The following is a 16,932-nucleotide window of genomic DNA, read 5'->3' as shown; positions in this document are numbered from 1 at the left end:
GAGCCCCCTGGCTGGGCCTGCCTGTCCTGTCCCGAATAAAAAGCATTCCTGGAAGAGTTGGCCACTCCAGTGCTCCGCGGGCGGGCAAATCCCCTCTCCTCACAGACGCCTGTCTCTGTCTCTGCCTCTGCCCCTGCCCCTGCCCTTCTCTCTCTGTCTCTCTATCTGTCTCTGTCTCTATCTCTCTCTGATACAGGGTCTTGCTATGCAGTTCAGGCTGAGTTGAGCTCACTTTGTAGCCCGGGCTGGCCTCAAACTCCCAATGATCCTCCTGCCTCAGCCTCCAGAGTGCTGTGACTACAGGTGTGCGCCACCATGTCCAACTAACACAGACGCGTTTCTGGTGCAGCCTCCTCCATCCGGTTCATATTTGCTACTTTGCTGTTGGAAAAGGGACCCTTAAAAGATTTGTGTGGGCGCAGGTGCCAGGGACGCTGGGTCTCGTCTCCTGGGTGGGCCGGATGTCCCATGCCTCGGAACATGTATTTCATTTTTTGGTGTACCCAGGACCTGCGCTCCTGAGCTAGCTTTCTGGCCCCGGGCCGTTTGGATTCTTGTCTCTAGCTTTGCTGGGCATCCTCGGCACCGCAGCTCAGGGCATCTGTCTTTCTTTGGGTAGCTGTCATGCTGTCACTGTCCTTTGTAAACTTAGCCTGCTGCTTTTCAGCGCCATGAGCCCAGTTAGAGCTGAGTGTCACACCGTGAACGAGCTGTCAGGAGCGCCCTGCGCCCGGCCCACGTTTGGATGGATGAGGCCGCCAGGCGGTCTGGGGACCTTTCATCTGGGGCCGAGGGGGCGACGCCCTGGCCCTGGGGTCCGCTAGGGCCCCGCCCACCAAACCTGGCTGCGGGGTAAATCTGGGCGCTGGGAAATAACCTCGGCTGTCGCGCAGCGGCCCGCGTGTGCCTGGGCTGACTGCACCAGGGACAAGCGTCCAGGCCTGGGCTTGTGGGTGCGAGGCTCCGAGGCTCTAGATAAACAGATCTGTCGGTGAGAGTGACCAGAGAGTTGGGTCACACAAGGGTCACTCCCGGGTCGCCCTGCTGGGAGCTTGGCTCTGTTTTGTGTTTATCTGGGAGAAGAGAAGGGGGGCTGGCGGGCGGGGTCCCGGGCAAGCTCGGCAGATCCTGGCTGCGGGCGCTGGGGAGGGCTGGCTCGCGTGCCACGTGCACTTGCTGCACCTGGCGGCCAGGCTGGCTTGTCGCTCTGGGTCAGGGATCCCCAGTTGGGGGGTGTGCAGCCAGCACTGCAGAAGCCAGGGGCGGTGGGGAGCTTGTTAACCCTGTGTCCTCCGGGTGTGGCCATGGTCAGTGGGTCCTGTCCGTCCTGGACAGCATTTCTGTGGCTCACTCTCCTCCCAAAGAGGAGCAGCTCAGAGGGGCCCAGGGTGCAGGGGGCAGGGCAGGGCGCTGAGGCAGGCTTGCCCTTAGGCGGGGTCTGGTGTGCAGAGGCAGGCACGGGGCGTGGCCTGGGTGTCTCCGCTCCATGCTTCCGCTTTCTGTCCTCACCACCCTGAGCAGGTCGGTGCCAGCCCTTCTGCCCTGCCGTGGTATGGGGGGACATGGAACGTGAGCGACATAAACCTCTCTTTAAATTGTGACAGCAAAGGAAGAACTTTTTTTTTTTTTGTATTTAGAACAGGGTGTGCAGGTCTCACTGTGTAGATCAAACTCGTAGTGATCCTCCTGTTTACAGCCTTCCAAGTGCTGGGATTACAGGCCTATGCCACCACTCCCAGTGTCAATTGCCTTCTCAGCATGCCCTGGGGGACGGGGAGTGGGGTGGGGTGAGGTGGGGGGCCTGTGCAGGCCCTGGGATCGAACTCCTGGCCCCTGGTCTGCCTAAGCAGGCACTTTAATCCACTGAGCTATTTGGCCGGCCTACAAAGGTATAACTTGTGGCTTAGTTTTAAAATATCAGCGCTGGGCCCGCCAGATAGCTCAGTAGATTAAAGAACCTGCTTAGGTAGGTGGAGGGACTCGGGTTGGATTCCTGCCAGATGTGCCTGTAATCCCAATGTTTGGGAGGCTGAAAACAGGAGCACTGCAAGTCCAATCTGTGTAGTGAGACCTGTACTAAATACATTTTTAAAAAATGGTGAAATGTCAGCACCGAAGAAAAGACATTTGGGGGCCTGGCCCTAGCTCAGGCCTTTAAGTGGTTGCTTCCACAAAGCTGTCAGCCTCAGGTTGCTGGAGTTCGAACCTCACAACTCGCCCGCTGGCCAAAAGTGCTCTGAAGGTGTTGGAGGAAAAAAAAAAAAAAAAAATCCTTATTAGGGGCTGGAGAGATGGCTCAGTGGTCTAAAGCACCTACTTGAAACAAACTTGGCAAAGCACAGGGACCGCGGTTCGATCCCCCAGCACCACATGCCAACCAGCCCCGCCCCCTGGTGGGCTGAGCTGGCCACACACACACACACAATAAATAAATGTAATAAATAAAAATAAATAAATAATTAAAAAAATTATTAAAAAAATAAAAAAAAAGAAAAGACATTATTATCATTATCATTATTTATTAAACAGTTTTGGTGCTTTGCTTAGGCAAGACTAACTTGCTTCAGTTTCCCAGGTGCAGGGATTTCAGGCCTGCACTTAAAACTTATGACTTTTAAAGCCAATGTTCAGGAGCTTGCTCTGGAAAGTAGGTCAATTTGACAGGAATCTAAGGGGCCGACCGGCCAGATGAGTCACACTGGAAGTTCCCGCAGCCTTGGGGAGGACTGGCACACCACCGCTCACTGATTTATGAAATATATGATGTATCAAAGGTGCATTTAATGACATGGAGAGACACATTTGAAGATGTGATGAAAAGAACTGAAATCATACTAAGTATCTATAACCACGATGGATTCCAACTAGGAATCAGTACCCCTGGGTAACAAGAATCTTGGAGCCCTTAGAAGCTAAAGAAAATGCCAAGAAGAAAACCTTTTTCTCTTTTTGGAAGTTACCAGGAAATGAAAGCAAATGTACAGAGCTGAATGGGGGTGAAACACTAGCACACCGAGCCTGCTAGACCACAGCCAAGGAAGGCATTCTGCAGGGAAACTTGTAGCCTGGAGGGTTATGTTAGAGACAATGGCCACCCTAGGAGAAGTGGAAGTGAAGCCATGGTGTCAGGAGGAGGGAATTATAAAGGCGGAAGTCAGTGACATAGATGTGGAAAAACAAATGAGACAAAACCATGTTTGTAGAAAAGATCGCCACTTGAAGATATACTTATAAGTGAAATAAACCAGACCCACATTTGTAAATACCATATTGTCTCCCTAGTATAAGAACTTAAAAGAGGAATTACATATAGAAAGTTACAACACAAATGAAAGGAAAGCGAGAACTTGAGGATTGGACAATGAGAAGTAGGCAAGGAGAAAACCTGGGAAACATGACAGGGGCAAATCCAGGCATTTGTATGCACAAGATGGGTGGGACAGTGATCCTGGGGGACATCAGCAGGTTTTTGAGACTAACGGTTGGCTGGTGAGACTCTCACCCTGACTAACTGTATATGCTGGTGCCCGTGAGCCAGGCGGCTGCACTGAGGATGGCGATGAGTAATAGCGGGGTCACGCTTGCAGTGCCTGCCATCCTGGTCTTCTAAATATGTACTTCTTGTCACGACATACCATTTATTGTCATAACGTCTCTCAAGTAAAGGTTTTGTTTTTTTTTAAAGGGTGATAAATGAAAAAAAAGTCATAAGAATAAGAAAAAAAATGTCACAGGTCTGTCCTGTTACAATTCTGTATATGGTTAGATTTCTAAATTTCTTTGTAAAATTATGTAAATGCTTATTTCTACCTTTATAAACTTATTTTTCCTACATATTCTATAAGGTCTTAAAGTTCAACATACTGATATTTGATGGAAAATACCTGTTCCATGATATGCCAAAGATGTTTGATATTTAGACAGGTAGGGTAAACCGAACTGCATATATTGCAGGTTAATAATAAGCTTCCCTTCTGGAGGGTTAACAACCTAAGTTAGCAGATCAAAATTGGAGAAAAGGAAGGGCTGCAAGGTCAGCCAACATTTTGGCCCTTGCCTTTCAAGGTCAGTGAAGACTCAGTACATAGGAGAACCTGTACTGTAACATCATGTAATTCAGTGCTTGCTTCAGCAGCACATATACTAAAATTGGAATGATACAGAGTAGATTAGCATGGCCCCTGGCAAGGATGATACGCATTCATGAAGCGTTCCATATTTTTTTTATCTTTAAACATCTGTCAGATGAGTCATATGTTGGGTTATTTTTTATACACATGTATTCACAATATTTCAAATTGAAAGCAACATTTCAATTGATTCAAAATTATTACATGCTGTTGTCTAAAACATTAGAAAATTTATAACTGTAAAAATGAAATACACATATTGATATTTAAAATACATAATTAAGAAAAAAAAAACATCATGTAACTCAGCTGTGCCCCAAATTTTCTGATCAAGAAGATCATGGAGCCACAGAGGAATGTGATTGATGATGTATAGTGTGCCTGGGCAGAGTCACACGAAGAGAAAACATTCTCTCAGGCTTTCACAGAGAGCAAATTGGTCAAGCAATGGCCATGACTCATCCTCATGGCTGACACTGACAAAGGATCTACAAAGTGTGGTACAGGGCTACAGGATAAATCCTGAGAGTACTTGGCTGACCTTATCAGATACAAAAGTTACATTTCCTGCTATATAGGTCTTGCTTTATCTTGGTCTTAACCACTCAGAAGAAAAGTATAAAAATGAGGTCTATAAAGTAAAGTCACATTAACACGAGGAGCTGTAAAAGGCTCAAGTCAACAACTTCTGAGGATAACCCACTAATATTGTAGACTGCTAGACAGTGTTGGATTGTTTAGCTGAATTCAAACACCTTAATATTTAGATGCCAATAGAATATTCACCTCTGACAGGACTAAACAAAAAAAGGGGGGGGGGATACAAAGGAAAGAACATTTTGTATTTATATATACAAAATAGGATAGATATACAGCTACTTTCACTTAATTCAATGAGAAGAAAGAGGTGTACTAACAGTGCTTGGACAGAATATCCTGTCTGCTTCTTATACTATGGATAACCACTAAGAAGATAACAATGTACAATTGTATTGATTTTTTTGAAACTGTCCTATTTATTATTCAGCTTTGAAACTGTCTCATTCATATTTATTTCTCAATTAAAAAATATATCCCAGTGAACAGAAAAAAAGAGAAAAGATCAGTAAAGCTGACAAATGATTTCTGTCTAGGGAGAGACAAAGCACAGAAAAGAGAAGATACAAATGACCATGACCAGAAATGAGCAGGGGTTGGGCGTGGTGGCACACGCCTACAATCCCAGCACTCAGGAGGCTGAGGCAGGCTATGTCAGCCTGAGCTACAAAAGCAAGCACAAGGGCAGCACGCATGAGACTCTGTCTCAAAACAAAACAAAATGACAAAACAAAGCAGGGCTGTGACTGAGCACATTTGGACACCAGCAGGCCCAGGAGCCCCACCCAGAAACTTAGATTGTAGCAGCGTAGAAGAAATAGACCAATTCCTCCAACCAACAAACTACTGCTCACCCAAGGTAGGACAGCGTAACTAGCCCTTTGATCAAGACAATTGAATTTATAATGAATCCTCCAGAAAAGGAAATCCTCAGGCTTGGATCGTTTCACTGGGAGAATTCTATCAACTGTTTAAGTGAGAATTACCACTGATCGAACACATTTTTTCCCCAAAATATGTGAGGGAGTACTTTCTAATTTATTGTATAAATTTAGTATTACCCCGATACTACAAAACAAAGACAGGGCCAGAGAAATAGTGAAGCACCACAGCTGCCTGGTTGGCAAGTGCCAGGTTGAGAATTTGATATCTGGTACAGGAAAAAAAAGTTACTGAACCAAATGTGGTGGCACACACCTGTAATCTCAGCACTCAGGAGGCTGGGTGAGGCTGAGGCAGGAGGATCACTGCAAGGTTGAGACCAGTCTGGGCTACAAAGTGAGCGCAGGCCAGCCTGAACTGCATAGGGAGACCCTGTCTCAAAGAGACAAACAAAACAAAACAAAACAAAACAAAACAAAACAAAACAAAACAGAGCATGGTGGCACACACTCGGGAGGCTGAGGCTGGATTATTGCAAGTTTGAAACCAACCTGAGCTACACAGTCAAGCCTGAACTGCATTTAGAGACCCTGTCTCAAAAAAACAAAACAAAGCAAAAAACCAAAAACAAACAAACAAAAAAAAAACCAAAAACAAAACATACAACATTGCAGAACAAGATACTTCATGAATACTCATTCAAAAATTGTTAATAAAACCAGCAAGTAGAATTTAACAATAGTGGGGCTGGGGTGATAGTTGAACAGCATAAGCGCCTGCCTGGTAAGTGCAAGGTCCTGAGTTTGATCCCTAGTACCACATGCACGCAAAAAGCAATAAATGAAAATAACTACATACCAGGGCCAAATGGTGTTTATTCTAGGGATCTGAGACTGGTTCAAAATGTGGAAAGTCAGCCAGGTGTGGTGGTGAACGCCTGTGATCACAGCCCTGGAGAGGCTGAGGCAGAGGGAGTCCCTCAAGATCAAGTCTGCCTGGAGTATGCAGTGAAACCTTGTCTCGAAACCAGAAATATTCAGAAAAATCATTGCATCTGTACTGAACAGGAAGTCAGTTTTCCTTGCCTTTACTTCCTAGTTAACACAGCATAACTATTTACACAGCATTTTCTTTGTGGTAGGTATTCGACGTGATCTAGAGCTGCCTTGTGAGTAGGAGGATGTGGGTAGGCTATATGCAAGTCATGTGCCTCAAAAGTCACTTTGTATCCCAGGCTGGTCCCGAACTCCTAGCGATCCTCCTGCCTCAGCCTCCCAAGTGCTGGAATCACAAGCCTGCACCACCATCCCTGGTTGAGAGCATCTGTTTTAAAGGCAAAGGCTGCGGAGACTCAGGAAGAATTGCTAGGCACGTGGGGGAGGCTGGGGGCTGGCGTCTCTGGCCACTCCTCCTTCCTTTTTTTTTCTTTTCTGTATTTTAGGGAAGGATCTACAGGGTGTTCAGGGTCTCACTACTAGATCTGACTTATAGTGATTCTGTTTATAGGCTCTCAAGTGCTGGGATTACAGGCGTACACCACCACACCCAGTCTCAATTTACACTCTCAGCTCACCCTGAGGATGGGGCCGGCGTGGCAGGCCAGGGGATCGAACCCTGGTCCCTGTGCCTGCTTGCAGGCGCTTTAATCCGCTGAGCTATTTGCTTGGCCCACTGCACCTTCCTCCTGCAGCCCTCACTCGCCCAGCCCAGCCACAGCGCGCACTTGCGCACGGTCCCTCCCCGCCAGCCCTGCCTGCTTGCCCTCTGGGTCTCCAGGACTTTCTGCATCACCGAGGCGCGTGTATCTAGACAACGCCTCTGTGCTCAGCCCCTTGACGCTACAAACTCCATCTGAGCGGATAATCGGTAAATATTTGCTGAGTGACTCACAGTCCCCATCAAACTGTCATTGGGTCCTTAGAGGTTTGGTGGCAGCCCTTGCCGAAATGGCCTCAAGAGGGCTGGAGGTGGAAACTGTGGGCTCTTTGTCTCTAAGATGCCAGCAGGAAGCAGGTGTGGGGCAGCGTGCCTGAAATCGCAGCACAAGGGGAGGCCAAGCCAGGAGGCTTGCAGGTTCAGGCCCCACCTGGCAATTTAGCAGCACCTTGTCCTAAAAAGTAAGGGCTAGGAAGCAGCTCAGTGACAGGGCCCTCAGTTCAATATCCAATCCCACAGGATTCTTTGGGGACTTTGTCCTTCCAGGCGACAGAGACGGCGGTCGGGCAGCGTTCGCAGTCCCCCAGAGGCGTCTGTGTTTCATTGCAGGGATAGACCTTTTGGGTTGTCTTGAAGGTAGGACAGAAGGCCGGTGAGAAGGGAGAAGAGCCGGGAAGAGCAGAAGGCATCCTGCAGCGCCAGGCCTGGCCAGCGCCGCCCCACCCCGGGATCAGCCAGAAGCCGTGGGCTGCGCTGCTCTGTGGCTCGGGAGGACGAGGCTGCCCACTAGGGACAGCCTGCCGCTGCCCGCGGGGGGCTGGCTGCGCTTGGCTGCTGGGAGCTGGTGGCCGGGCGCGCGGCTGTACCCTTGCCCCGCCAGGCAGATCTGCAGCACGGTTTCCTACGGAGGACGGCTCTGAAGGGCGGCCAGGCCTGGGAGTGCGCTGGTCAGATCTGGCATCTGGACTTGGTGGAGATCTTTCCTTTTCAAAATGCCTGCTCTGTCCCTACCCAGTGTCTGTACACTGCCCTCTCTGGGGGAGAGAAGAAGAAAAATGTAGAATCCACAGAAATGCAGGTCAAAAAAATAGTGCCCCCCGCCCAAAAAAAAACACCAACCAGAACTAGTACTCTTTTGATGTGCTAGTAGCCCAGCACATCAAGGCCTTCAGCTAAATAAACAAGCTGCTGAGGAAAAGATCCGCAATGTTAATGTTGCAGGACTTAGCATCTGCTGATGGAGAGAGATAACCTGAGGCCTGAGTCAGATCCTTGGCGCGCCTCTCAGGACTGAGCAGAGCAAACGCTGAGCTACGCCCCCCACCCCCTCCCCCCTCCCCCCACCCCTTCCCCACCCTTCCCCCACCCTCCATCTTTCTTACATTTTATTTTGAGTTATACTATATTACTGCACTAGCCTCAAATTTGTGATCCTCCTGCCTCAGCTTCCCGAGTAGCTAGCATCACAGATGTGTGATGCCACATCGTTTGTTATCTTCATTTTAAAATGTTTGTTTCTACATTTGTTGCTTTTACTTGAAAATAAGGTAAAAAAAAAAAATTAAAAAAAGAAGCAAGTAAGGTTATAGCTGGGTGTCATGGTGGTTGCTGGTAATCCTTGCACACAGGAGGCTGCACAGAAAGTTTAAGGTCAGCCTGGACTACACAGTGAGACCCTGTCTTAAAACAAAACAATGCATGGCCAGGTGTGCTGGCACACGCCCATCATTTCAGCACTTGGGAGGCTGAGGCAGGAGGATTGCTATGAGTTCAAGACCAGCCTGGACAGCATAGTGAGTTCAAGCCCAGTTTGAGCTACATAGGAAGACCCTGTTTCAAAACAAACAAACAAAAAATACCAGAAGCAGAAATGAAAACAAGAAAAATGAAAGAAAAAGAAAACAGGAAGAAAAACAAGAAGGTTGTAGTTAAATATCTCATAACAGATTTAGCAGAGAACATGCAACAGGCCACATTTGCTCTTTTTTTTTTCCCCTGTATTTTAGGGAAGGGTCTACGGGTGTTCAGGGTCTTACCACACAGATCGGACTCGTAGTGATCCGCCTGTTTACAGCCTCCCGAGAGCTGGGATTACAGGTGTGCGCCACCACGCCCAAACTCAATTGCCTTCTCAGCGTGCCCAGGGGCGGGGCCAGCATGGCAGGTGCTCTTACCTTTTTTTGCGGAACCGGGGATTGAACTCAGGCCCTTGCACTTGCCAGGGAAGCGCTTATTCCACTGAGCCATCTCCTCGGCCAAAGTAAAGCCAGTGCTAGCCAAAGAGGTCATTTGATTAAAGTGCCTGCAAGGAGTTGCAGGGCCCATACTTCCATCTCCAGGTCTGCTGTGCTGGCCCCCTCTTACCTTTTTGGTGGTGGTGGCGGCGGTGGCGGGCTGAGACAGGGCTCTCACGTGTAGTCCAGCCTGACTTTGACCTCACTGTCTAGCTCAGGGTGGCCCAAACTCACATGGAGCCTCCTGCCTCAGCCTTCACGTGTTGGGATCACAGGCCAGCAGGTTCTCACTCTTTACTTTGAACGTCTCTGCAGATATAAGTTGTTCAGCAAAGTCTCGAAGTTTAGGATATGTGCTGCCCTCCAGCGCCTGGCTCCCGGCAGGGGTCTTACTTCCCTGTCACAGGTTGCATAGGGCAGCCATTGTTCTGCACCACTGGGTCACCAGGCACATGGGCTCTGAGGGCTTCCTATGGGGCAGCCAAGGGCCTGGCAGAGTCCCACAGGGACATGCAGCAGGAGCCCCCAGGCGGCTCCAGGCCTCAGCAAGGAAGGGCAGTTTGCGGCATGCAGCAAGGTGGCTGGTGGGCTGGCGGGACATCAGGATGTCGTCCAGATGTTGGGGAGTGAAGGCACTCTGGGTCCTGGTGCTGCTGACTGGCTTCTGCATGGCTGGGGTGACACTGCTGACCAGGGTCACTGCATGCAGAGCACGCAATGAGGCCAGCAGTGTGGACCGTCCAGCTTAGAAAGCCTATGCTTCGGTCAGCTAGCAGGCCCTTTCCACACGCTTGTGACGAGCATCTCCTCTTCCTCCAGCTAGCCTGCTCCCTGAATTCCAGACTCCAAACACTTGAAAACTTTAAACTTTTTTTTTTGGGGGGGGGTGTCGAACCCCAGAGCATTTGTGCTGAGCAGCATTCCTAACTCTTTCTTTTTTTTTTTTTTTTTTTTTTTTTTTTTTGGCAGAACCAGGGATTGAACTCAGGACCCTGAGTTTTCCAGGCAAGCACTTATTCTACTGAGCTATCTCCCCGGTCCCTTTATTTCTTTTTGGAGATGTGGTCTTGCTAATTGCCCACACCCATGGTCCTCCTGCCTCAGCCTCCCAAACCCTGAATTACAGAGTGATGCCACAGCCTGGCCGAAGGGTGCTGGCTGAAGTGCAGACAGGTCTCAGTGAACAAATGCATGGTCTGAGGAGTCCCATATGCAAGTGTGCTTAGAGGCCAGAAGGAGGCGGCTGGGTACTGGGGTTCCTGTGATTCGGGGCTGGTGAGCTTTGTGTGCTGAGGGGGATGGTCCCCAGCTGTGTGGAAAGCTTTTGTGACTGTGGAGATCTATGTGTCTGCCCAGGAGTGACCATGCCATGCCCAGAGCGCATGCTCGTGGGGAGGCATGCTGCTCTGCGTAACTCAGACATGGGGCCAGAGCTACACATGTCCCTGGGAAAGGCCAAGGACAAATGTATTTGTCACATGTTTGTTTCCTGACTAGAAGATTCCCCCAATGATCAAGACAGGAATTTAAAAAAAAAGACAGGAAATAGGGGAAACAAGTTGGGGTATGTGGCTCACCATGTTGAGGACTTCAAACCACGTGCTGTGGGGTCAGAGTTCATTGACTCTAATCCCAGTTTTACCACGTACTCCCTGTATCCCTGGGCAAGAGGGTTTATCTTTTTTGGCTTGTCTGTTTGCTTTTTCTTGAGACAGGGTCTCACTATAGAGCCCAGGCTGGCCTGGAACTTGTGGTGATCTTCCTGCCTCAGCCTCCAAGTGCCAAGGTTACAATGCGTGCGCCACCACATCTAGCCAGTATTCTAGCTCAAATAGATACAATTCTAGGATTAAGTAAGATGGCCCTTGGGCTGGGGACATGGCTCAGTGGTAGAGTTCTTGCCTTGTACGTACAAGGCCCTGGGTTCCAACTCTAGCATAGCAAAACCAAAACCAAAACCAAAAAACACTGTCATTTCCACTTGTTAATAAAGACAGTTCAGCTAAAAATAAATAAAGCAAATTAAATAAGATGGTCCATGTGAATTTACTTGTGGAGCACATAGTAGGTGCTCAATAAATGACACCTGTGGGACCAGGACTAAGGCTGGGATGGAGCCCTGGAGCTGTGCATCATCAGCTCTGGACTAGGGCTGCAGTCTCTTGGCCTTGCAGTCTTCATTTGTAGATGGGGTGGGGATGATAAAAAGTACCTAAGGGACCGGGTCTTTGGGATGTGAGTAGTGGGATTATGCAGAAGTGTCTGCCTGGAGGACTTCACAGGAAGGGCTTGTTTCCCAAGCAGAATCTGACTTTTGAGTAATGCAGGCCTGACGCAGAGTGGTCGCTCCAGTCACCCAGGGCGGTGGCCTCAGCCCTTTCCCGCACCAGCAGAAGTTGGGTCCTTGGGAATCTGGGCCACCCTACCCCACCCCTCCAGGCTCATTGTCCCGTGAGGCCTGCGCTGTTTGCTTGCCTAATCTCTCAGTGAAAAGGCAAACTACACCTCCTTGCCTAGGACTGGCTCCCACCACGGCGGAGGGTGCGTCCTTCCTGCGTGGCCCTGGCTCTGTCCTTGTTCCCCAGGCTGCTGCAAGGTCACACGCAAGGTCACACATATGTGCAGAGGGAGGCTTGGTTGGGCCCTTTGGGATGTGTCCTCCAGGACCAGGAAGGGCCTGGGACACATTTGTCACCACACAAGCTGCTGCCTATAAGTAGCCCCGGCCTGCTGCACCTCTCCCCACCCTATCCCTCTGGCCATGCTGGTCACTGGCTGGGTCATGAGTGTCCCTTTGTCACCAGACTATAAACAGCCTGGGAGGCAGAGCCTGGCATCTCGCCTCGCCTGCGCTGCGCATGCGTATCCCTTACCTACTTCTTTGGAAAAATTATTTTGCATTGTTTTTATTTTTTGACATGGGGGTCTCACTATGAAACCCAGGCTGGCTTCAGACTCACAGCTGGTCTCCTGCCTCGAGCGCCACCACAGCAGCTTGAGCAAATCATTACTTTAACTGAAGACCCACAGGAAGATTGCCACGAGAAACGCCAGTCCTGCTGGTGACCACTGAATATGTCTGAGGTGCCCGCACGGACTCCTAGTTCTTTTTGTGCCGGTGCGAGGGGAGGCCAGGCCGCACCGCCCCATCCCAGGATCCTCTGCGGGCTGGGCAGGGGTCGCCCGTTCCTCCCGCTGGGCTCTGGGTGCAGCCGCCCCACTCCTGCCCTGGGCCTCATGTGCATCCTGCGCGCTGCCTGCACCTCCCTCGTCTCCAGGTTCCTGCTTCCTGGAGGTCCGGGGCTCTCCGTGCCTTCCAGTGCCAGAAGCTTTCAAGAGCAGGACAGCCTGCTGCTCAGGATCACAGGCCTGGAATCCCAGCTACTCCGGAGGCTGAGGCAGGAGGATCACAAGTTTTAGGCTAGCCTGGGTAATTTACCCGGATTCGGTGAGAATAAAAAGGGCTGGGGGTGTGGCTTGGGCCGGAACACCTGCTTCATGTGTGTGAGGCCCTAGCCACAAGATTGTCCCCCCGGATTGGTCATAGGCCAAAGGTCCAGCGGGACACTGGCCTGGGGCAGCGAGAGCAGCACGGGGGAGCGGGCTCAGCTCCCTTCCTGCTGACCAGGGCTCGGGCTAATGATTCCGCTCCCAGGCTTGGACGAGGGAGCGAAAGGCTTCCCGGACGCTCTCCACAGTCGGCTGCTGGACAGAGGTGTCAGGGCCAGTGAGCTCCAGCCTGACAGAGGGACAGCGGCGTCCTGAGGAGCAGCTGCAGAAAGACCTCTTGCGCTCTGAAGCGGAGGACAGGCCTTCCGAGCTGGCCCCGGCGTTCCTGCTCAGGCCTGGAGTCCGTGTGCCTGACGTGCTGGTGACCTGCGGGGCCCAGAGTTTCCTCTGATCACTTCTTTTATTTATTTATTTGTGTTTTGAGACAGTGTCTACAGCCCAGGATGGCCTTGAGCTCATGAGGTTCTCCTGCCTCGGCCTCCCAAGTGCTGGGGAGATGCCACACCTCAGGTGGACCTAGAGTTCTGTCTGCCGCTTGGAGCGTGCCTGCTCCACCGTTAAAGGAGAGGAACAGCCGTGTACCTTGCACGGCACTAGACCCTCCGCACATGCGTGTGTTGCTTCTGTCTCTCTCTTTCTCTCTCTGGGGCAGAGCTGAGCAGAGGTCTGCAGCGGTGCCGGCCTCCGTCCTGTGCCTCTCTCAGCCGAGTTCTCTGTAAACGCAAGCAGCAGCAGCAGCAGCAGCAGCAGCAGCAGCAGCAGCAGCAGCAGCAGCAGCAGCAGCAGCAGCAGCAGCAGCAGCAGCATGTCGCTGAGATAAGCCCAGTGGTTAGGAAAGGCGCGCGGGCGCTGAGGGCCCAGCCCGAGGCAGGAAGTGGACCTGCCCTGCGCAGTCCCAGTGACTCGCCTGTGTGTTAAGGGTCAGAAGCCTTGGCCTCCGAGGGGCCAGCAGTGCCTGGTGCCGGAAGGGAGGAGGAAACGGCAGCTGCTTGTACCCACAGGATTCTTTTCGGCCATATACTTACTTCTTTGTTAAGTACTGGGATTGAATCCAGGATAGCCACAATGAGCTACACCCCAGCCCTTTATTATTATTTTTCCCTTTATTATTAGTAATTATTATTATTATTATTTTAATTTGGGACAGGATTTCATAAAGTCCCTGAGTTGATCAGGCTGGATTTGAACTTGTGCCTCTCGCCTCAGCTGGGACTGGGGGCATGCACCCCAGTTCTGGCCTACCAAAGACTCACTCAAAAACCACTGTAGCTTTATCTGTCAGACTTGATCCACCTAGAACCTACCCGTACATGCTAAGAGATGGCAAGAGCTGGGTGTGGTGGTACACTCCTGTAATTCCTATAATCCCAGAACTCGGGAGGCTGAGGCAGGAGGATCACTGGGAATTCAAGACCAGCCTGGGCTATGCAGTGAGTTCAAGGCCAGCCTGAACTGTATTGCAAGACCCTGCCAAAAGCAAGTAAGCGCAAACTCTCCAGTAAGGTGGTGGCAGATGCTACTGCTGAGGGGGTCCCAGTGGTCACTACTGGCCTGGTCCTTTGGCTCCCAACCTCTGCGAGGTCAGGGATTTTCTTGTCAGCCGTCAAGTCATCCCACGAGGGGATCTCGTGCCACATACCCTGTCTCCGGCTGCGGTGAGGCCAAGCAGGCGCAGCTTCCTGCTGTCAGGGGGGCTCAGATGTGGCAGCGAGGATTCCTAGCCCAGTCCTGATGGCAGGTAGCACTAGCCGTGGATGGTCACCCGGCTGACAGACGAGCCCAGGAGTCAGATAGGGACATCATTCCAACGCTACTGCCGCTCTCAAGAAGGCGAGCAGAGGAAGCTTGAGTTTGGAAGAGCTGAAAAAAATTCCCATTGCTCCCGATCTGAGTAACGCTGATGACATCTTGCAAAACGCATAAGAACTACAGCGCGTTTGTGAGGTAATAAACACTGACCATAGCTGGTACCACTTTAATGCATGCAGAGCCCTGAATAAAGCATCTGACTTGGATCGCGCCTCTGCCTCTTTTCTTTGAGACAAAGTCTCACCATATGTGCAGGCTGCCCTTGAGCTCACTACGTAGCCCAGGCCGGCCTTGAACTGGTACTCCTCCTGCCTCAGCCTGCCCCGTGTGGGATCCAGGTGTGTGGCGCCAGGCCTGACCTAAGCACCTTTCTGCTGCCTTCTTTCTTTCGAGCATCATCCCATAAGAGGAGGGCAGCACAGCTTTTCCCAGGAAACAGCTCCCGTCCCTCAGGAGCGGCCCCACTCTGGGCCAAGGGCTATGAGCTGCCCTCCTTCTTGGCTATCAGGGAGCAGGCGGCCCCTCAGGGCCGCACCGCCCTGTGTCAACAGCAGCACACACGGCAGGGCCTGGCACCGAGCGAGCCGCAGGGCTCTGCTCACACGCTCCGCACACAGGGACGCAGCCCGGCCCGGCCAGGGCGCGATAAGGTGGCCCCGTCTGTCCAGTTGCCCATTGTCTGCCTGCACGCCCTGGCTGTAGATAAGTCCCTGGCCGGACGTGGCTTTGCTGTGCTGCTCGCCAGGGCCAGGGCCTGCTCGGGGAAGGGTGGACTCTGCTCTGAGGTCTGCAGAGAAAACAGTGATTTATGATTAACTAAGGGGCTGCCCTGTGGGCCTGAGCTGTGTCTCCATACAGTGCGAGAGTGACGGCGAGGAGTTAGCTGCGGATCTTTACAGCCTGGTCTTGCTTGGATTCTCTAGGCTTTGGCTCCCTGTTTTGGTTGGTTTGTTGTTGTTTTATTTGTTGGTACCAGGAATTGAACTCAGGACCTTGTGCTTGGCAGACAGGTTCTGTGCCAATGAGCTATAGCCCCAGCCCCTTAAGTTTGGCTTCCTGCTGGGTGTGGTGGGGCACACTTATAATCCCCAGGCCGTGGGAAGGCTGGCAGGAGGATCTCAAAACCCAGCCTGGGCAATTTAGGAGACTTAGTGAGACTTTGTCTCAAAATAAATTTTAAAAAAGGCTGGAGAGTGGCTCAGTGTGAGGCTCCTTATTTCATTTCCAGTGCTGCATAAGAAACAAAACCCCAAAGCCTTTGGCTTTCTTAGTGAACTTTAACCAGTTTGTGAAGAAGAAACATCAAACACAGCCAGGCATGGAGGTGCATGACTGGAATGCCTCACTCAGGAGGCTGAGGCAGGAGGATCATGCCTTTGAGGCCTGCCAGGGATACACAGGGAGCTTAAGGTCAGCCTGACTACATAGCAAGACTGTCTCATTAAATCAAATCTTAGAAATGGAAGAATCTGACACCCCAAAACCAGCAGTCTTACTCTCTATTAGAGTCTTTAGAAAAAAACACCCCTGATGGGAACATTTGGCTGTAGTACATGGTGTGTGTGTGTGTGTGTGTGTGTGTGTGTGTGTATGTGTGTGCACGCTGTTTGGAATTCTCTTCCAAATTGAAAGTGTAAAATGGGATTCAGAACACCTTTCGCCTTGAAAACATGAGGACACATAATTTCCTATGGTAGCCTTTGTAACTTTATCTCAAATGTAACCTCCAGTTAGAACATCAGGATTTGCCATAAACGCTCACTCAGTGTGTAGTTCGTTACACAGCTCAGCCACCCAATCTCCACTTGCAACACTGTTTCCATTACAAAATGTCTAACTGAGGCAGAAAGCTGATTCACACATTCAGCACGCTGCGCTGCTTGTTGCTGAAAGCCAGTGACGGTGCTCATTCCTGGCCCCTGGTCTCGGTGGGCTATTGGTGCCTGACTGCAATCCCAGCACTTGGGAGGCTGAGGCGGGGGGCTGCAAGTTCAAATCCAGCCTGGGCTACTTAGTGAGAGCCTGTCTCAAAAAAGCAAAAACGGCCAGGTTTAGTGGTACATGCCTATGCCAGGAAGCGCTTATTCCACTGAGCCATCCCCCCGGCCCTTTTT

At 50.9% G+C, this 16,932-nt stretch overlaps 1 non-coding gene across 1 annotated transcript; it reads left to right on the top strand.

Moving 5' to 3' along the window:
* The first annotated feature begins 4,119 nt into the window (after positions 1 to 4,119).
* On the top strand, positions 4,120 to 4,223 carry LOC111817958. The gene has a single exon (XR_002822048.1). It is a non-coding gene; the product is annotated as a U6 spliceosomal RNA (small nuclear RNA).
* Positions 4,224 to 16,932: the final 12,709 nt, after the last annotated feature.

Source organism: Octodon degus, unplaced genomic scaffold (assembly GCF_000260255.1).
Source record: "Octodon degus isolate 3935 unplaced genomic scaffold, OctDeg1.0 scaffold00075, whole genome shotgun sequence".
NCBI classification, from domain to species: Eukaryota; Metazoa; Chordata; class Mammalia; order Rodentia; family Octodontidae; genus Octodon; species Octodon degus.
The sequence above is the reverse complement of the archived record's forward strand: the minus strand, read 5'-3'. Positions and strand labels throughout refer to the sequence as shown.